Source organism: Pinus tabuliformis, chromosome 5_2, assembly GCF_031772625.1.
Source record: "Pinus tabuliformis cultivar Carrire ecotype Pingquan chromosome 5_2, CPIR1, whole genome shotgun sequence".
Lineage (NCBI taxonomy): Eukaryota > Viridiplantae > Streptophyta > Pinopsida > Pinales > Pinaceae > Pinus > Pinus tabuliformis.
This window is the reverse complement of record NC_142306.1, coordinates 313,649,084-313,671,960: the sequence shown is the minus strand read 5'-3', so window position 1 is coordinate 313,671,960 and position 22,877 is coordinate 313,649,084.

The following is a 22,877-nucleotide window of genomic DNA, read 5'->3' as shown; positions in this document are numbered from 1 at the left end:
ACTGTAGTCTCCTTCGATGTTTTAATGAGCCTGAAGTGACAAATTCTTGGATGGACTTTTTCCGTTATAGAGTCTGAAAAAGGCCAAAAGGAACTGCTCTGGAGTTCTAGGCAGAGGGTGTGCCAAACTTTTCGCAAAACCGCAGAATACTTTTTAAGGTACGGGCGGTCGATCTTCCTGAATGCTGTGTTCAGTGCATTGCGATCAGTAGGGCGGCCGACACGGCTTCCTAAGGATAAAGGTTTTATGCCTATAGGGGTCTCCCAATATATACGCGACGGTACGTGGGAGCACAATCCGTACTGGCGCTATCATCCCTCAGGAGGAATCACCCACCATCAACGAGATAGACAGTCACCAGGCTTTACGACGCCGGAACACGTCTCTAGCCTAGACCTCTATGTTGTGCGTTATGTTGCAAAGCGTTGTTAAGTTCATTCAATTTATTTTAGGTCGATCTTTTTATAAGTTTGCCTTTTGAGGTTCACCACGAGATGTATGATACAATTCCTAAATGCAGTCTAAAGATGATAAGCAAGCTTTATATTTTTTCAACTTATGAAAATCCTAGCTACAAAGGGAAAAGAAAGACACCATCTTTTCTCAAAGAGCAATCAGCACACTCTAATGCACTTTCCCTAAATCAAGCATGCAAACTATCAAGATGCAAATGCACAATGCAGGTGTTTGTTTTCCACTTTCTTAGTATTGATGCCTACAAAGAAAGCTTTTTGTACAACTTTGAATTTGCTTTTAAATGACAAATACAAACAAGTTTACTTTTTCGAAATCAGAGAGGGTAGAAGAGATTACAACACTTAACGATTTCCGAAATGAATACTTGTTTCGACACTTAAAAGAGACAAACTCAAACCAAAAGCAAAAGTAAATGTATAATCAACTGTAAACAGCCAATGAACTCTCTCCTAAGATCACAATCAACAGATCTGAATCAAGGGCTACAGGATGACTATTTCACTCTTGCAAAGGAAAACTGTAAATGATGCCACAAACACATAAAAACACTCACAGTATTTTTGTACAAAAAGAGGCAGAATTTAAGCAGAGAAAAGGAGTTATCAGACAGGTACCTATGCTAGTTACAGGCTGCAAAAATCAGAGATCAAAACAAGGCAAAACAGAGCAGAGAACCCCAGCTGCACAAGGCCTAACTAGATCAGTGCACCTTCAACACAGGGGTTTTGACATTCAGCGCAGGTAGCCTTCACAGGACCTGCGTTGAAATGAGAACCTCTTCACAGGGTCTGCGCTGAAGGAGAAACGAGAGTTTCTCACTGGGTTCTGGGTCACAGTTTGCTATTTAATCTACAGTTTCAGGCCAAATCAAAGCAACAAGCAAGGTACAATCAAAGGGATGCTTTGAGGAAGGGATAAGATCTATCACAAAGGATCATCAAATCATTTGTGAGTCCATTGTTCAGATCATAGAAAAATCCAGTGATTGGATCAAAGTAGTAGCTGTCTACTTTGCATCTGAGAATAGCAGATGCAGTTCGATTGTTGCTGTTGAGTCTATGAAACAAACAATGGTAGATACACAAATAAAATGACTAAACAGACTTCCCCAGCAGAGTCGCCAATTTGTTGTGGGGAAAAATGCCTATGCAGGACGATCCTATCCACCTAAGGTGTGACAGTGCCTTAGCAACAAACAGAAACAACTATTCTAGTATTCTTCCTTTATGAATTAAGAATGAAGAGAGATGGATGGACTAACCGGTGTCCTCCATTTGTCCCTCGATCCGGTTTCTCTTCTCTTTGAGAGTTCCCAACTGCTTTCCTTCTCGCTCACCCAACTAATGAAATTCCTATCTTCACCTTCCCTCAAAGCATTAAGCACCCAATGATTCTAATCTCAAACCAACAGCAATTCTTTGCAATAACAAAATTCTAGCCTCTAGATCTCATGGAGGAGAGATCCATATATAGATGTTTGGAGAGAGGATGAGTCAACTTGAGATCTGACTAGTGTCCTCTCCCTCTATCAGTTCTTGATTCCACTTGGAGTTTCTTGCTTCCACTTGGAGATTGGGAACCTCTTACTCATCACTAGTCGAATTCACTGAGGCAAGTGTCATTGAGGAAGATTCTAGAAGCTTCCTGGGTCTTGACACCTCTTGGAATGAACTTGCCATTTGTCAACTCTCGCTCAGCACACCCTGGTAGTGCTTCTACCTACGTTGCAGTGCAGGTAGCCAGTGTTGTCTTTGCATTTCAGCGCAGACAGCTAGTGGAGCCACTGAATTGATCCTGAATTGACTTGTTTTTGAGCAGTTTCTGGTGGAGAACTTCTGTGAATTGCTGTGGTTTGTTAGCCTTGTTCCTCTAGGGGTAGGAACAACATGTTTAGGGACTTTGGATCCCTTAGATTATGGACATTTCATGCTTATAGCTGTAAGGCACAAAAATGTCTATAACAGTTAGGATCTTTTATCGGAGTCTCGTGCAATCTCATCGCGACCTCCAAAGCTTTAGCTTGAGTTTGTAGCTTTTGTTGTGATATCACATTCCATAGATGCGGTGTTAACGAGGCTATAAACCATTCACTGTGTTTCCCATCTGTTACGGTCATGTTCGCTTCCTGAATTGTGCACTTCAGCCTTTGATCCAGATCCCATGGGGTTTTGCCTGGTAGCATTATGATTTTCTTGAATTGAATGATCGACTGTGCCTCCAATTTTGGTTTGCTAAATTCCTTGTTTAGCATAGCCTGGATATCTGCTATCCCCGAATTCAGATTCTCATTGGAATGCTTAATGTACCAAGTCAGCACGCGATCCTGCAGAGTGCTGACCAATGTTGCCTTTTTTATATTATCATCTGTGACACCCTATGCTTCCCATATCGCTTTTACCATGAACCAAAATTGGTCCAGATGTTCATTCCCTACTCCCGTGAACACTGGTAGCTTTATCGTGTTGGCCATACTACTTTGTGGTGGTGGCAAAAGTGGTATGGGCGAAGTCGGGGGTGGAGATGGTGAAATTATTGGTGGTTTGGGTGGGGGTGGTATGCGCGAAATCCTTTGCTTTATCAGATTAATCGCACTTCTTTGTGAAACCTTCGTGAGTTCTTCTTCACCTCCACACAGAGGTGAAATCAAGAGGCTAGTTTCTAGTTTTGTGCTACCTTAATTTTCATATATCCTCCCACTTCACGTAGCCCCAAACATTAATCTATCCACATAACCCACTTTTCACACAGTAGAATTTTAATCCAGGTGTTCAAATATTTAACGTACTTACATCACAGTCCCTTGAGGAAGCGTCGTTCTGCCTCACTATAGCTAACCGAAGTATCTACTGTGAATTCAGTGATGAATTCTTCGATGATTCAATCCAGCTAGTGATCGACAGTGCACGATCCTATCTTCTGATGCTTCTAGTCTACGCACCAACTCTGGAGTCCACATAATAGGTGTTTTGAGTTTACACCTTCCTTGGCTATCTGCTAGCTTCGTGATCCACTCGTACAACTTAGTGGGGAATGATGCAAATAAAACTATGTGGATCTCCGTATACAAGTAGCAGTGTAACCACTCTTCCTTTGATACTCGTGGATTCCTATTTTCCTGTGCCGCGAACTCGTGAATCTTTCTGTCCAACCACTCCTTAATTCCTTTCTTTGTCGGATTCCAGTGGTATGACATCAGACATATTTATGCAGATCCCATTCCCGCCAACAAAACCATTTGTTGGCTTGTTGGGTCCTGACCTAGGTTCAGAGTGTTAGTCATTTTTCATGATTGGCAGGGGAAGTGCCAATATGATCTACTTTGGTGATGCAAAGATCTCATATTTGTGTGGAAAACACCTATCTGCAGTTGGTTGATGCTGTCCTACTTTTGAATGGGTGATCCAACAGTCTAAGCTGGGTCATGCCATATTTCAATTGATTGTTGTAGACTAGAGAAAGAAATCTGTCCAAACTGTTCAATCTTGGCAGATAAGTAGCTAGGTAGAGAATGAAGGTTCCCAACTGTTTAATCTGGGGCCTTAGAAGCAATAAGGCTAGCCTTAGATACAAAATCAAAAGAAAAAGCCAAAGGAAAAGAAAAGGCACATAAGGGTTTGCAAGTCTAAGTGCACCATCTTTGAAGTAACAAAAAATGCTAGGCAATAGAGTGGGTAGGTAGATGGGGTTGTGTTATAGACATTTTTGTGCCTTACAGCATTGAGCATGAAATGTCCATAATCTAAGGGATCCAAAGTCCCTAAACATGTTGTTCCTACCCCTAGAGGAACAAGGCTAACAAACCACATCAATTCACAGAAGTTATCCACCAAAAACTGCTCAAAACAAGTCAAATCAGGATCATTTCAGTGGCTACACTAGCTGTTTGCGCTGAATGTCAAAGCCAACACTGGCTACTTGCATTGAATGTCAACTGGAACACTGGCTACCTGCGCTGAACGAGAATGGACAAGTGGCAGGCTCATTTCTCAAGGTGTCAAAACCCAGGAAGCTTCCAAAATGACACTTGCCTCAGGGAATTCGACTGGTGATGAGTAAGAGGTTCCAAATCTCCAAGTGGAAGCAAGAACCTCCAAGTGGACTCAAGAACTTACAGAGGGAGAGCACACTAGTCAGATCTCAAGCTGACTCATCCTCTCTCCAAACATCTATATATGGATCTCTCCTCCATGAGATCTAGAGGCTGGAATTTTGTTATTGCAAAGAATTGCTGTTGGTTTGAGATTGGATTCATTGGGTGCTTAATGCTTTGAAAGGGGTGAAGATAGGAATTCCATTTGCTGGGAAGGAGATGCTGGATTGGAGCCTTCTGGGTTGTATCTCTTCCTGAACCTTGTTATTCATCAATAAAGCTATCTTGGTTTCTCCTATATGCTGATGTATTTTTTATGTATGAATGTATTAGTGTATTTGGTTTATTTCTAATCCTAAACTAGTTATGAATGTGAATATCTGTCTTTGTGTAGAGTTCTTCTCTTGTCGCAAGTAGCTGTTCTCTTGTCGCAAGTAGTTGTTCTCTTGTGATCTTGCAGGAAGTTGAAGTTGGGTAAGCAAGAAGACAAGTAGCTGTGAACTCCCAAAGAGAAGAGAGACCGGATCGAGGGACAAACGGAAGACACCGGTAAGTCTATTGATCTCTCTTCTTTCACATTTCATAAAGGAAGAAACCAGAATAGTTGTACTCGTTTGTTGCTAAGGCACTGTCACACCTTAGGTGGATAGGATCGTCCTGTATAGGCATTTTTCCCCACAACAAATTGGCGACTCCACTGGGGAGATCTTTTTAGTCATTTTATTTGTGTTTCTATCATTGTTTGCATCATAGACTTGACAGCAACAATCGAACTGCATCTTTCCCGGATGCAAAGTAGAAAGTTGCTGCTTTGATCCAGTCACTGGACTTGTCTATGATCTGAACAATGGATTCACAAATGATTTGATGATCCTTGTGATAGATCTTAGTAGCCCTTCAAAGCATCCCTTTGATTACACCTTGCTTGTTGCTTTTATTTGGCCTAAAACAGTGAATTAAATAGCAATCTGTGACCCAGAACCTGAGGGAAACGAGAGTTTCTCCTTCAGCGCAGACCCAGTGAAGGGATTCTGCATTTCAACGCAGGTCCCATGAAGGCTACCTGCGCTGAATGTCAAAATCCCTGTGTTGAGGTTGCGCTGAACCAGTTTGTCTTTGTGCAGCTGGGGTTCTCTGCTTTGTTTTGCCTTGATTTGATCTCTGATTTTTGCAGCATGTAACCAGCATAGGTACTCGTCTGATAACTCCTTTTCTCTGCTTAGATTCCGCCTCCTTTTGTACAAAAAGACTGTGAGTGTTTTTATGTGTTTGTGGCATCATTTACAGTTTTCCTTTGCATGAGTGAAATAATCATCCTGTAGCCCTTGATTCAGATCTATTGATTGTGATCTTAGAAGAGAGTTCATTGGCTGTTTGCAGATTGATTATACATTTACTTTTGCTTATTGGTTTGAATTTGTCTCTTTTAAGTGTCGAAACAAGTCTTCATTTCGAAAATCGTTAAGTGTTGTAATCTCTTCTATCTTCCCTGATTTCGAAAAAGTAAACTTGTTTGTATTGATCATTTAAAAGCAAATTCAAAGTTGTACAAAAAGCTTTCTTTGTAGGCATCAATACTAAGAAAGCGGAAAACAAACACCTGCATTGTGCATTTGCATTTGATAGTTTGCATGTTGGATTTAGGAAAAGTGCATTAGAGTGTGCTGATTGCTCTTTGAGAAAAGATGGTGTCTTTCTTTTCCCTTAGTAGCTAGGATTTTCAAAGTTGAAAAGATACAAAGCTTGCTTATCATCTTTAGACTGCATTTAGGAATTTGTATCATACATCTCGTGGTGAACCTTGAAAGGCAAACTTTAAAAAGATCAACCTAAAATAAATTGAATGAACTTAACAATGCTTTGCAACATAACGCACAACATAGAGGTCTAGGCTAGAGACGTGTTCCGGCGTCGTTAAGCCTGGTGACTGTCGATCTCATGGATAGTGCGTGATTCCTCCCGAGGGACGATAGCGCCAGTACGGATTGTCCTCCCACATACCGTCGCGTATATATTGGGAGACCCCTATAGGCATAAAACCTTTATCCTTAGGAAGTCGTGTCGGCCGCCCTACTGATCGCAATGCACTGAACACAACATTCAAGAAGATCGACCGCCCGTACCCTAAAAAGTATTCTCCAGTTTTGCGAAAAGTTTGGCACACCCTCTGCCTAGAACTCCAGAGCAGTTCCTTTTGGCCTTTTTCAGACTCTATAACATAAAAAGTCCATCCGAGCATTTGTCACTTCGGGCTCGTTAAAACATCGAAGGAGACTAGAGTCATCTTTAGCTTTTTCTTGACTCTTTAAAACTGAAAAAGCAAGTTGTGTCTAAAGCGTCGTTAAAATTTATTTTAAACGGAACAATCACCCTTTATTCCTACGTTGATCTTTAGGTTGAAAAAATGGAACACACCAACCAAGGAATTCCCCTTGGTGGAAATCCTAGTCCCTTCTCCTCTTGGGGAGATGTTGGTGTGCCCCACGTGGCCACATTGTCACTTCCAGGACTGACAATTGGCCTGCCAGTTTGGCTCTTTTCAACCAATGTCGTTCAGAACACCACCATTCCTGAACAGTCGAGTCAACAGTTAGACCAGACCAGAGTTGCCAACCAGCCTTGTACCTCATCTAACTCTTCCTCTCCTCCTTCCTCTTCGCTTGACGGAACTGGTAAAACAAAAAACCAAGTTCCTAAGGAGAAGAAGGAAAAGAAGAAGAAAGAGAAGAAGAAGAAGGAGCCAAAGGCGACTAGGGGCAAACAAGTGTCGTCTGACAAAAATCCACACACAGCACTGACCAGGCCTAAATCGCCATGTGTCATATGCAAAGGAGACCATTTCCACAGAGATTGTCCCTGTATCCCTCAAATACTAAGGGACTGGTCTCCCCGTTTGCACAATTCTGTAGCATCAACCTCTGATAGCCATGTTGACTGCTCACCGTCAACTAGTGAAAGTGAAGCCACAGGACAGAGAGGGAAAGCTAGATTTCCCTGCAAACTGTGTGAAGGCGATCATGCCATCCACCATTGTCCCTTCTTAGACGAAGCTAAAAGAGTTATGGAAGATAGCCCGATTTTACGAGCGCAACTTCCTCCTAGATATCAAAAACTCCTGCCAAGTCCTTCACTAGTTGAGAACCCGGCTGGCCCGCCCAGGTGGTCAGCCAAAGCACCTATCATTGAAGATGAACCGTCTGGATCCATGCCTGACGAAAGTCAAAAGGTTGAGACGGTAGTTGACCCGGTTTTTCCTTCAGAGGCTCTATCTTCGAATGATACCATCACAGAGGAGAATAATGATGACACCGTCCAAATTCTCTTCATTAACACTGACTCTAATGAACAAGGGGGCAATCCACCCATTCCTTTATCGCAGGAAGGAAGTTCGTCAGAGTGATATCTGGCCGTCTATTCGGTCCCACCACCAAGCAACCTGGTTGTGTCCTTTGACTGGAACCAACTAGGCAGACCCCGGTTGCCAGCAAGCATACCATTCAAAATTATCGTTCAAATATACAGAATGGTAATGGCTGGCACCATCATTGATGAGGGGGCATCTGTGAGTATCCTTTCCTCTATTTCTTGGAAAGCGCTTGGTTCGCCAGCGCTTTTACCTGAAATGAGAAATCTATCAGGTTTTGATAAAGGAACCAGTCGACCTTTAGGGATCCTCCCCAATGTGCCTATTACATTGAAAGGGAAGACCGTTCAAATGAACGTGATGGTCGTTCAAGGACCCTTGGATTATAACCTACTCCTTGGACGAGATTATATATATTGCATGAGAGCTATAGTCTCCTCACTCTTTAGAGTAATGTGTTTTCCGCATGAAGGAAGAATGGTCAAGCTCGTGGACCAACTTTCATTTCCCGGATCATGCATCGCAAATAGTAATGTACCATCCCTAAATGGTCTATTCACGCAAGAAGTGTCTCAACCCATGGTCCGTCCTCCTGATGAGCGCGAGTAATCCGGGAGGACATGACTGGAACCCACGGGGCATGCATCCTGACTTGCTTCGGTAGGGAAACTTTGGGTGTAGAGTAGGTTTCCGTGGGAGAATATGACTAGTTCGTACCCCGTCCGTAGAGGAAGAGGGGTTGTTCTAGAATAAGATTCTTTTGTCAAGGTTATGTAAGTTGACGGGCATCGTCACTCACCTTTGTCTATTTCGGTGGACATTGCCGAGGAAGTGTTTTGTTTGAAAGATTAACGAGACAATCTTTGGGTAACCTGAAAGAGGTAAGCCTCTCTCGTTAAAACAAATGTTTTGACGGAAGAGAAGTAGAGGTAACCTTGAAATCGTACTTTATACCTGGGGGCATGCAAACCTTTTGGAATGCAAGCAAAGAGCGGTTATTTATCTGTTTTTTGGATTAGCTGTTTCCTAACTTGCATAAAGAAAGGGTGTGGGGCATAGCTTTGTGAGATGAAGCTCCGTAAAAAAATAGAATCTCAATGAGACACTCTTATCTTATGACTGGGTAATCGAGCAGTTTTAGCACAAAGTTCATGCTCGTTAAAAAATAAACGCAAGATTCGAGCAGTTTTAGCACAAAGTTCATGCTCGTTAAAAAATAAACGCAAGATCCGAGCAATTTTAGCACGTAATTCATGCTCATTAAAAAATAAACGTAAGATCGAGCAAATGTTTCCACCCGCATTTAAGCTCGTTAAAAAATGAACTATCCCGGTAAATAACCACTGTGAATGTAATATCATCAGCCATTAAAGCCTTGGTCGTGTTTGCACCGCCATCTCCACTTTTCATTTGGCCGATCGTTCACCTCCATATGATTGTTTACCCATTTTGAGGAACAGCTGCGAAGAGTGATTTCACCTAGCCATCCTTGTGACACTGCCGTGATTGGAAAATTCCAACCTATACCTGGAATCAGCTGCTAACCCTGTTTATCACTCGTTCCTCAAAAGACGAGTCTTCTTTAAGCTCTTTTCAACTGACTCGTAAAAATATGAAAATATTGCTGAGTCCTTGGCCTTCCAGCTCGTTAAAGGGACAGGAAGAGCTATCCCTCCTCTAGCTTTTAATCTTTTTGGACCTGAGGGATTATTGCACAAAAAGATCGAGCGCTTGTTTTATTCGGCTCGTTAAAGCTATCGAAAACTCATCCCTTCTGTATTGTTTTATACTTTTTTGGACTTAAGGGATTAGATGATGAAAAAGGAATTTTGGAGTTAACTTTATGTACCTTTTCAGACTCTCTAAAAATGAAAAGGACCGAGTTATCCTTGTCGTTAGACTCGTTAAAATCATTAAATAGCGACAAACTTGTCTTTAGACGAGAACGAGTTTCACTATCGCTAGGCTCGTTAAAACATAGTGATGGGCTTGCCCGAAGGGCAGGTTATAGAACAAGCATATGTTATCCTCCTCAAGCTTGACAAAAATAAAGAGGTACTGGTCAGCAATGACTCGGGAAAAATTGGGAGAAACTAAAGAAAACTTTGATGGTAGCAAGTCGCTCTTGAACATGACACTTTTCCTCCGTACCACAATCGGGTTGGGTTGTTTCATTCACCGGTCACATCCATGGTCTTGCCATACCATCCATATTTGGGGTAATGCTACCGATCCATCGCATCAGTGTCGCCATATGTTCAAGAGAAGTCGTTCAGAAAAAGTCAACCGTGTCCCATCCACTGCCATACATTATCCTTCATCCTTTCATGACCGCCACCCTGAATCATATGTCACAGATCGTTTTCACCTCCATTAAAATCATTAGCTCCATTCCGTGTCACTGATGTGGGATTCATTAAGGCCCTCCTTTGACGGATCACTTCTTGTCGACATCAGCTCATTATCCAAGAAGTTGATCTAGGAACAACCCCTTTAGTACTTTGAAGCTTGCATGCCACAATGGCAAGTTTCTCACTTCCGGCGACAGGTATACATCAATGACCTTCGACCGAAAGATTTTGCGTGGTGTTCGACGCCAAGTCCTTTATTCACACCACGTGAATTGTACTGCATTACCTTGAGGGTCATTATCATTATCGGTGATTCCTCTCGCGCTTGTTAACGGTTTACATCATTAACCGGTAATCAAGCGATGTCTTTCCATGTTCGACTTCAGAAACATTTCTCACATGGATCGACTTGTACTTAGAGTGAAGATAGAACAAGTTTGAAGATCCCCGATCTAGTTTCATCCATCCGGGCTGCGATATATATTCAGGAAAGATAAAGACATTGAGATGTACATCATTGCAGCAGATAATCATCCTACTCAAAGGATGATAATTTCATCAAAATTATCAGTCTACCATCAGACGATTGTCTGTTCTATGTACAGAAAAATGAATTTATAAATATGAGCATGGGAATGCCCGCCTCAGCTAGATCATGAAAGCAGTATGAAAAATAATGTATTGTATTGTATCTTATTACAGGTCTCCTCTCAGCATTGGATGAACTTCGGATCCCCCTGATAAAGCATTTCGCCCGATAAACAGCCTCATACTTTAGGGGGCAACTGTTATAGACATTTTTGTGCCTTACAGCATTGAGCATGAAATGTCCATAATCTAAGGGATCCAAAGTCCCTAAACATGTTGTTCCTACCCCTAGAGGAACAAGGCTAACAAACCACAGCAATTCACAGAAGTTCTCCACCAAAAACTGCTCAAAACAAGTCAAATCAAGATCATTTCAGTGGCTACACTAGTTGTTTGTGCTGAATGTCAAAGCCAACACTGGCTACCTGCGTTGAATGTCAACTGGAACACTAGCTACCTGCGCTGAACGAGAATGGACAAGTGGCAGGTTCATTTCTCAAGGTGTCAAAACCCAGGAAGCTTCCAAAATGACACTTGCCTCAGGGAATTCGACTGGTGATGAGTAAGAGGTTCCAAATCTCCAAGTGGAAGCAAGAACCTCCAAGTGGACTCAAGAACTGACAGAGGGAGAGGACACTAGTCAGATCTCAAGCTAACTCATCCTCTCTCCAAACATCTATATATGGATCTCTCCTCCATGAGATCTAGAGGCTGGAATTTTGTTATTGCAAAGAATTGTTGTTGGTTTGAGATTGGATTCATTGGGTGCTTAATGCTTTGAAAGGGGTGAAGATAGGAATTCCATTTGCTGGGAAGGAGATGCTAGATTGGAGCCTTCTGGGTTGTATCTCTTCCTGAACCTTGTTATTCATTAATAAAGCTATCTTGGTTTCTCCTATATGCTGATGTATTTTTGATGTATGAATGTATTAGTGTATTTGGTTTATTTCTAATCCTAAACTAGTTATGAATGTGAATATCTGTCTTTGTGTAGAGTTCTTCTCTTGTCGCAAGTAGCTGTTCTCTTGTGATCTTGCAGGAAGTTGAAGCTGGGTAAGCAAGAAGGAAAGTAGCTGTGAACTCCCAAAGAGAAGAGAGACCGGATCGAGGGACAAACGGAAGACACCGGTAAGTCTATTGATCTCTCTTCTTTCACATTTCATAAAGGAAGAAACTAGAATAGCTGTACTCGTTTGTTGCTAAGGCACTGTCACACCTTAGGTGGATAGGATCGTCCTGTATAGGCATTTTTCCCCACAACAGGTTGCAGAAGCATGATTTCTTTCATATGAATGGCCTAAGCATAGGAAACACATGGTGCCAGTGCAGATCTCTTATTCAACAGTTTTGCAGCAAACAAAATGAAGCATGTCTAACTTCCCAATCATCCCCCATCACATTCCTTGCTAAGATCCCAATACCACCTTTGCTCATGAGAGAAAACAAACTCATTGATTGATCCTCGTTGCATAAAGAGCCACATTTCCTGTGTAAAAATCTTTTCATTTTGATCTACTCTCCTAACTAAGTTTGTTTCCTATAAAACTTAGTCTTTGAATCCTCTTCTCCATACCTTCCATCCAATACTAACCACTAACTCTATCTATGCTTAATTCCCTATGTTCCCCTTTCCCTATTACTATAGCACTATGGTGTATAAAACCCCAAAAAATATGTATATTCCCTCCCCTTTGGCATTATAGCCATATGCTCAAATATTGGAAAACCATGCAGAAACAAAGTCTTGTTGTATGTGGTTGTGTAAAGTCAGGGATTAAACTGACCCCTGGTTGGTTTAATAACCTAAGCCCTACCCTTTTTTTTTCCGTTACAACCCCTTCACAATGCTTTACCCGCCCTATTTGCAACAAACCTTGTAAAAACCCACCTTTGCCGCCTATCCAAAGTTTTTGGTTACAAAGCGCATTTCACAAAAAAGCATTGAAAAACCCAAAAATCCGCCGAAGTCCAAAGTCCCGCCCGGGCGCACATTTCAAGAAATATAATAAATTATTGCTCGCCCCGCTGCCGTATCGTCCTATCATTTTTATAACCCGTCAACCGTCGGATCTGGGCTTTCCCATCCGACGGCCCATATTGATATCGGACCGCCCCCGATGGCAGTACTTTACCTCCCGAAAAATGTCAGACCATGACGTCAGGGCAGTGCCATGCGTCGCTCCCATATCGTATCGGGAGGCCGCCTGCCAATACCGCCCCCGTACAATAAGCGGTCCGAAATTACCACTTACCGCTTTGGTTTACCGCCCGCCCACGTCACGCCCACGCCATGCCAACTCAGCGTCGCGTCAGCGCCCGGCCCGCCATCGCTCCGACCTGTCCACCACCTCATCAGTCCCCGTGGACCACTAACAGGCTGCCACGTCACCCTGCCTTACCCGACCCCACCCGATGATGTCATGCTGACGTCATCCAAAAAACGTGGCAATAGCCCAAAATGTCCATATTTTCACCAAAATTCGTGTTTTTTCTCATTTTTGCCAAAAGAACTATTTGTGCTCTCTGCATGCAATTTACAACCATTTCACCGCCAACCTGCAGAAATCGATTTAAAGACCGTGGACGCCCTCAATTTTCCTGCACTTTCCACCATTGCCAGAGTTCACCAGGTATTTATCCAAGTTTCCCCTCCGTGCCTGGTTTTTTGTATAATTCACCAAAACAAGTGAGAAAAGAGAGAGAAATCACTGTAATTACCAGCAAATCCTCTATGAACACCATTTATCCTCAACTATAAGGTCGAATTCACCTACAGAAGTCCACTTTGAGCCAAGTTTCCATCAATTTACAGTCAGTTTGCGCATTCGTGAACTTAAAACTCTGCTGCACTAGTTCACCGGGAAAACAACTCTTAAGTCCCAGCATTTACTCATTGAACCTTTTTCAGGAGCATTTGAACTTGTTTCCACCATAATTCACCGTGCTTCCCCTGAAAATTGCCTTACTTCTGCAAAAAATACCGCTATGTGTTGCTCTGCCCAGAGAAACAAGTTCAAATACATTTCAGAATACCAATTGACCATGGAAACACCAGTAGCATTAAACATTCCACCCTTGAATGCCCCACACAGAGAGCTAGAATGGCAGGCCCTGGGTGATAGAGATTACCAGATGACAGAAACACTCTCAATGGACACCAAATATAATATTCATGTACTCAATGAGCTGAAGGCCAAGCACCTCAGTGGAACTGATATTCTAGGGATTTGGGACTCCAATTTGCCCATTTATAACCTCCCTCAAGTCAATGTCCTTCCAGATTTAATTCATAGATGCAGTGCCAACTATGACCCATGTCAAAGAGCTATCCTCAATTCCTCAGGTTCAGTCTTGTTCCATGTCACCCCTGAGGCTATAAATCAAATGCTACACTTTCACACTACAAAGCCATTGACTCCTCTTTCCATGATGGACTTCCTAAAGAAAGGAGGCAAGCTGTCTAGTGCCCAAATCTTAAAGATTAATCAACTATTCATTGAATCAGGCTCTCAAACTGTGAGGACCCCTCCTATAGGAAATGTATATTTCAATGAGTTGGGCAAGTTTCTTGTGGATTTGATCAGTTATGTCCTGGGTTACAGATCAACTGAGGATGCTGATGAAACCATTCTGGCAATGATGTCTATCTTCTCCCCTGGAATGCCTCCTTCTGTTCACTATGATTATGCTACATACATTGCCAATAAGATTCATGAACAATTGATGAATCTAGAGAGGGAAAAGGTGTTTAGATACACTTCATACATCTATCACTTGTTCCTATTTTATCAACCTGATGGCTTCCCTATTTCTCTCAAGAAGTTTGATGCTCAGGGAAACCCAAGGTCTGTGGTATTTTGGACTTCAGTCTTTCATCACACATCTTATTCACCATACAGCTACTGTGAATTCATTGACCTCTTTATCCATCCAGCTATGTCCTTGCTATTGGGTACCCCTCCTCCAAGATTGACAGATGAGATGCAAAGGATTCTCCAGCTCTCAAAGGCCTACAGCATTGGGGATTGGTACTTTTACCAAAACCATACAGTGATTAGAATATATGGCTGTGAATTAGCCCCATATAGACTACCAAGATATGTCCCTATGAGACTCTTTGCCTTAGAGTATTTCAGGCAGTTTGGAAATGCAGACATGGTCCATTTCCATAGCAAAAACAAGAAGGTACAACTCAAAATCAGAAACCAGCTAGGCCCATTTCTTTATAATAAAAGGGAAGAAGGATGGAAAGAAGCAGATAAGATCCTAGAGGGCCTCCAATTGCAAACCAGTTTCCTCTGGTCACCCTATGACCCCAATCACTTCATTAGTCTTAGAAGGGTCAAATATAAGATGGCTAGTTATGATCATGTCAGGTTGCCTCATATTGAAAAATATGCAAACCTGTTAAGATGGAAAGAGGGCACTCTAGAAGAGGCAAGTACTAGAGAAGAAATAGCACAAAGAGAAGCAAAGAAACTTGAGAAGGAAGCTGACTTGGAACATTGTGAACAGGTTTCTTCTTCTTATCATATCCGACTTGGAGCAGCTGCCTCATCCTCTACAGCCCCCCAGCAAGCAGCTCAAACTACTTCTCAGGCTGCCAGCAAAGGTAAAGAAAAAGAGATGGAGCAGGAACAACCACCCCCTACAGTAGAACAACAAAAAGAGCAGCCCAAGCAGCAAGAAGAAACAGATGAGGCCCCAATATCTAAAGAGCAGCAGGCTCAAGAGAGTGTGCCTCCTAGGAAAGAAACAGTAGTGGAGGCCTCGGTGCTCCAAACTCCACTGAATGATGAAAGAAGTAGGAAGAGGGATAGAGAGCAGGAAACTCCCCTCACCACATCAACAAATCAAGGGGAGAAAAGGCAGAGATTAAATCCTCTTTCTGAAGAGGAGATGCCTATTGGGCAATCCTTAGGCATGGGCCCCCTAGCATGGAGGCATCTGCCAGTTCCTTTCAGCAGGAACAAGAAAGAACCCTTGGAGGAGAGGTCAGCTCCTTTAGCCAACAAAGGAGAGCTGAATCGGGCATAAAGAAACAATTTATTGATATCAAGAAGAGAAATGAGCCAGTCAGGCTCCAACTGTACAATCACTTACTTAAAATGGCTCCCACAAACCAGCAAAGGCTTATGTCAGCATCTGACATAACAGAGGGGAAAATGACTATGAGTCATTTCATGCCTACTATGCTGCAGCCACAGTCCGCTGCAGATTATATAAGAACTAATCTTGAAGTACTTGCAAAAGACATCCACCCAATGGACTAGATAGAGCTTCACAAGCAAACGGGTGAGATGGTCTATTCAACTCTTGCAGACAAGACCTTCCTGACACATAAATTGCAAAACACTCTGCACAATCAACTGCCCAACTTGAGTTGGAGAAGGCATCCTCTCAGGCCAAAGACAACAGGATCAGGTCTTTGGAAGATATTATTATAGAGCTTGGGCATGACCCAAAGGATCCCAAAGCTGTACAAGCACTGCTAAAGGAAAGAGATGCAGATATAGCAGCTTTGAGAAAGATGGTAAAAATTCCAGCAACCCTTCACCCTCAAACAGAAGAGGTTTCTCAGCAGAGGAAGGACCAGGATGTGGCAGCCATGCTGCTAACACTACACAAACAGCTGGTCCAAACAGAAGGAAAATTAGTAGAGACAGAGGCTGGATGCTGCAACAGAGAGAAGGAGGCCAAACATCTCAGCCCCCTCAGCCAATGATCAACCTTGAGGAGCCCCCTCAAATCATCACTCCTCCCACAGGATAGACAACTAAAACAGGTCCAACAGCATCAGCACCAGCAACAACATCAGAAAAGGCTCCAAGCCTTGACATGCAGAAGATGATGAAAGAGATTCAGATTCTAGAGGCCCAGATGGCAGAGCTGAATGAAGCCAAGGAGAAATTGGCCACAGTGAATGAAAAATATGAAAAATCAAAACAAAATGTAGCTGAAAGAACAAGGGAAGTTAAAGCTCTGGAGAAAAAGATAAAAGAATTAGAGAAAGAGCTCTCCCTTGACAAGGTTGTGGCTGAGATCAAGAAAGTCTTATGGGCCAATATTGGCCAATCAATAACACATCAATGGAAGTACATAGAAACCATTCATGAGCACATGGAGCTCATAGGGAGGGCACACAAGGAAAGCCAAAGAGCAAGGGCATCTCTAGGCACTATGCCTGAGATAGCCAATAGAATGATCAATGTTCTCAATAACCGCACAGGCCCTCAGCTGGCAGCAATAGGAATCACCAATAGAACTGACACCATCTTACTGATAAAGAGGGTCCTCACTTTGAGAAATCTGGTGCAGACATTGGATAGAAGGTGCCAGGAAATGCAAACAGAGGTAAATAAGTTCACAGATAAATTCACAGCATTGCATAGCAGAGGCCTTCCCAGCCTACTAAACAGTGCAGGTAGGTTGCTGTCCCATGAGAACTATGCAAAAAGGGTGAATACATTTGCCACAAATCAGATCACTGCAGGATCAAGTATCCCAGAGGAAGCAGGGCCTGCATCTGGGCAGAGCCTCTATGAGAAAATAGAATTTTTTTTTTTTATCATGAATGAAATCAGGCATCTGTTTGAAGTGCCTCCTAATTACTTCAAATATACTGAGGCAGATGAGACATTAGGCACAATTTTGAGACATCAGTTGCCTACACAGGAATGGTGGACCAGCATGATACAGATATTGCTGTGAACAAACAGGTCTTCATCAAGTTTTTTCATCAAAATATAAGTCATCATGTTCAGAAAAATTGATGCATTCAGTATGACTGGAGAAGAGTGGACAGAGCCAACTCAGCAGACAGATTCGGCCACTAAAGCAACACTGACAGGTACAGATGACAGGGCCGAGAAAGCTACAGCACGACAGAGCATTAAAAGCATATCATTCAGAATTAATGCAGAGCGCTCAACCGACTCAGTGGCCTCCAAAAGTCAAAAAGGTTTCTGACAGAACTAAAGGGTATTCATTGTATCTTTAGAATAGCAATAACTTTCTTATCTGCTATTCTGAAAGTTGGTGAGCGCAGTTATTGAACAAATGACTCAGCGATTCAGATATTTTGTAAAACCGATTGTATATATTTCCCCTCGCATAAGCTTGCAGGGGTTGTTGATTTTCTCTTCAAAAGAACCTATGCTGTAAATTTCAGAGTTTTAATACAGGGAGCTGATGGAATTTCCAAAGTTCTGAGTTGTTTGATGTGTTGCGGTGTGATGGCTTACTGCTACAGGATTCCTGTGTATTTCATGGCACAATAAGTTTTCTTGAACTCTTTTGTTATGTATTTCATTCTTTCATAATCCGTTCATGCTCTATATTTCACAGTTTAATAGCACAGAAAAAGAATAGTTTCAGGATTTGTTCATTGAATACCCTGAACTCAATCTATGCTGTTATGAATGTTTTCCTCTAAGTATTAGTTATGAAAGTGTAATTCTTAACTGCTTCACCTTCAGACTAAAACTTCACAGTGACTATTATTCAGGAATTCAAATCTGCTCCTGGGTGATATATCTCTTTCTCACATCACCAGCTTAGTGAAAAACTCTTAATTGCCTTTCACTGGCTAAGTATATTTCATCATCACAATTTTAAGTTTGTTTCATGACATATCTAAATGGCCCTGCAGTTCTAAGCAATCTTACTCAATACCTCAAACAACCCATAATCACAGACTCCATTGCCCAATGGACTGAAACTGTCTGAAGATCTCATCTTAGATACTGAAAGACATCACTCAACCAAAATTTTAAACCAAACCCTCACCTCATAACTAGCCTAAGATCCTCAAGAACAAAGTTAAAAATCAAAAGAGAGAGCCCTCTCTGATTACAGGTTGGCTAGAACCTATAATCCAAAGCTTGGTTAGTGGTTACCCCGGCTGTATTCCCTCAGGAGTCAAAGGGAACAACCTGGGAGTTAACATAAATGGCCCATGCCCAAGGATTGCCCAATAGGCATCTCTTCTTCAGAAAGAGGATTTAATCTCTACCTTTTCTCCCCTTGATTTGTTGATGTGGTGAGGGGAGTTTCCTGCTCTCTATCCCTCTTCCTGCTTCTTTCTTCATTCAGTGGAGTTTGGAGCACCGAGGCCTCCACTACTATTTCTTGCCTAGGAGGCACACTCTCTTGAGCCTGCTGCTCTTTAGATATTGGGGCCTCAGCTGTTTCTTCTTGCTGCTTGGGCTGCTCTTTTTGTTGTTCTGCTGTAGGGGGTGGCTGTTCCTGCTCCATCTCTTTTTCTTTACCTTTGCTGGCAGCCTGAGAAGTAGTTTGAGCTGCTTGCTGGGGGGCTGTAGAGGATGAGGCAGCTGCTCCAAGTCGGATATGATAAGAAGAAGAAACCTGTTCACAATGTTCCAAGTCAGCTTCCTTCTCAAGTTTCTTTGCTTCTCTTTGTGCTATTTCTTCTCTAGTACTTGCCTCTTCTAGAGTGACCTCTTTCCATCTTAACAGGTTAGCATATTTTTCAATATGAGGCAACCTGACATGATCATAACTAGCCATCTTATATTTGACCCTTTTAAGACTAATGAAGTGATTGGGGTCATAGGGTGACCAGAGGAAACTGGTTTGCAATTGGAGGCCCTCTAGGATCTTATCTGCTTCTTTCCATCCTTCTTCCCTTTTATTATAAAGAAATGGGCTTAGCTGGTTTCTAATTTTGAGTTGTACCTACTTGTTTTTGCTGTGGAAATGGACCATGTCTGCATTTCCAAACTGCCTGAAATACTCTAAGGCAAAGAGTCTCATAGGGACATATCTTGGCAGTATATATGGGGCTAATTCACAGCCATATATTCTAATCACTGTATGGTTTTGGTAAAAGTACCAATCCCCAATGCTGTAGGCCTTTGAGAGCTGGAGAATCCTTTGCATCTCATCTGTCAATCTTGGAGGAGGGGTACCCAATAACAAGGACATAGCTGGATGGATAAAGAGGTCAATGAATTCACAGTAGTTGTATGGTGAATAAGATGTGTGATGAAAGACTGAAGTCCAAAATACCACAGACCTTGGGTTTGCTTGAGCATCAAACTTCTTGAGAGAAATAGGGAAGCCATCAGGTTGATAAAATAGAAACAAGTGATAGATGTATGAAGTGTATCTAAACAGCTTTTCCCTCTCTAGATTCATCAATTGTTCGTGAATCTTATTGGCAATGTATGCAGCATAATCATAGTGAACAGAAGGAGGCATTCCAGGGGAGAAGATAGACATCATTGCCAGAATGGTTTCATCAGCATCCTCAGCTGATCTGTAACCTAGGACATAACTGATCAAATCCACAAGCAACTTGCCCAACTCATTGAAATATACATTTCCTATAGGAGGGATCCTCACAGTTTGAGAGCCTGATTCAATGAATAGTTGATTAATCTTTAAGATTTGGGCACTAGACAGCTTGCCTCCTTTCTTTAGCAAGTCCATCATGGAAAGAGGAGTCAATGGCTTTGTAGTGTGAAAGTGCAGCATTTGATTTATAGCCTCAGGGGTGACATGGAACAAGACTGAACCTGAGGAATTGAGGACAGCTCTTTGACATGGGTCATAGTTGGCACTACATCTATGAATTAAATTTGGAAGGACATTGACTTGAGGGAGGTTATAAATGGGAAAATTGGAGTCCCAAATCCCTAGAATATCAGTTCCACTGAGGTGCTTGGCCTTCAGCTCATTGAGTACATGAATATTATATTTGGTGTCCATTGAGAGTGTTTCTATCATCTGGTAATCTCTATCACCCAGGGCCTGCCATTCTAGCTCTCTGTGTGGGGCATTCAAGGGTGGAATGTTCAATGCTACTGGTGTTTCCATGGTCAATTGGTATTCTGAAATGTATTTGAACTTGTTTCTCTGGGCAGAGCAACACAGAGCGGTATTTTTTGCAGAAGTAAGGCAATTTGCAGGGGAAGCAGGGTGAATTATGGTGGAAACAAGTTCAAATGCTCCTGAAAAAGGTTCAATGAGTAAATGCTGGGACTTAAGAGTTGTTTTCCCGGTGAACTAGTGCAACAGAGTTTTAAGTTCACGAATGCGCAAACTGACTGTAAATTGATGGAAACTTGGCTCAATGTGGACTTCTGTAGGTGAATTCGACCTTATAGCTGAGGATAAATGGTGTTCATAGAGGATTTGCTGGTAATTACAGTGATTTCTCTCTCTTTTCTCACTTGTTTTGGTGAATTATACAAAAAACCAGGCGCGGAGGGGAAACTTGGATAAATACCTGGTGAACTCTGGCAATGGTGGCAAGTGCAGGCAAATTGAGGGTGCCCACGGTCTTTAAATCGATTTCTGCAGGTTGGCGGCGAAATGGTCGTAAATTGCATGCAGAGAGCACAAATAGTTCTTTTGGCAAAAATGAGAAAAAACGCGAATTTTGGTGAAAATATGGACATTTTGGGCTATTGGCATATTTTTTGGATGACATCAGCATGACGTCATCGGGTGGGGTCGGGTACGACAAGGTGATGTGGCAGCCTGTGAGTGGTCCACGGGGACTGATGAGGTGGCGGACAGGTCGGAGCAATGGCGGGCCAGGCACTGACGCGACGCTGAGTTGGCATGGCATGGGCGTGACATGGGCGGGCGGTAAACCAAAGCGGTAAGCGGTAATTTCGGACCGCTTATTGTACGGAGGTGGTATTGGCAGGCGGCCTCCCGATACGATATGGGAGCGACGCGTGGCACTGCCCTGACGTCATGGTCTGACATTTTTCGGGAGGTAAAGTACTGCCATCTGGGGCGGTCCGATATCAATATCGACCGTCGGATGGGAAAGCCCAGATCCGACGGTTGACGGGTTATAAAAATGATAGGACGATACGGCAGCGGGTCGAGCAATAATTTATTATATTTCTTGAAATGTGCGCCCTGGTGGGACTTTGGACTTCGGCGGATTTTTGGGTTTTTCAATGCTTTTTTGTGAAATGCGCTTTGTAACCAAAAACTTTGGATAAGCAGCAAAGGTGGGTTTTTACAAGGTTTGTTGCAAATAGGGCGGGTAAAGCATTGTGAAGGGGTTGTAACGGAAAAAAAAAATGGTAGGGCTTAGGTTATTAAACCAACCAGGGGTCAGTTTAATCCCTGACTTTACACAACCACATACAACAAGACTTTATTTCTGCATGGTTTTCCAATATTTGAGCATATGGCTATAATGCCAAAGGGGAGGGAATATACATATTTTTTGGGGTTTTATACACCATAGTGCTATAGTAATAGGGAAAGGGGAACATAGGGAATTAAGCATAGATAGAGTTAGTGGTTAGTATTGGATGGAAGGTATGGAGAAGAGGATGCAAAGACTAAGTTTTATAGGAAACAAACTTAGTTAGGAGAGTAGATCAAAATGAAAAGATTTTTACACAGGAAATGTGGCTCTTTATGCAACAAGGATCAATCAATGAGTTTGTTTTCTCTCATGAGCAAAGGTGGTATTGGGATGTTAGCAAGGAATGTGATGGGGGATGATTGGGAAGTTAGACATGCTTCATTTTGTTGCTGCAAAACTGCTGAATAAGAGATCTGCACTGGCACCATGTGTTTCCTTTGCTTAGGCCAGTGATATGAAAGAAATCATGCTTCTGCAACCCCATCTACCTACCCACTCTATTGCCTAGCATTTTTTGTTACTTCAAAGAGGGTGCACTTAGACTTGCAAACCCTTATGTGCCTTTTCTTTTCCTTTGGCTTTTTCTTTTGATTTTCTATCTAAGGCTAGCCTTATTGCTTCCAAGGCCCCAGATTAAACAGTTGGGAACCTTCATTCTCTACCTAGCTACTTATCTGCCAAGATTGAAATGTTTGGACAGATTTCTTTCTCTAGTCTACAACAATCAATTGAAATATGGCATGACCCAGCTTAGACTGTTGGATCACCCACTCAAAAGTAGGACAGCATCAACCAACTGCAGATAGCTGTTTTCCACACAAATATGAGATCTTTGCATCACCAAAGTAGATCATATTGGCACTTCCC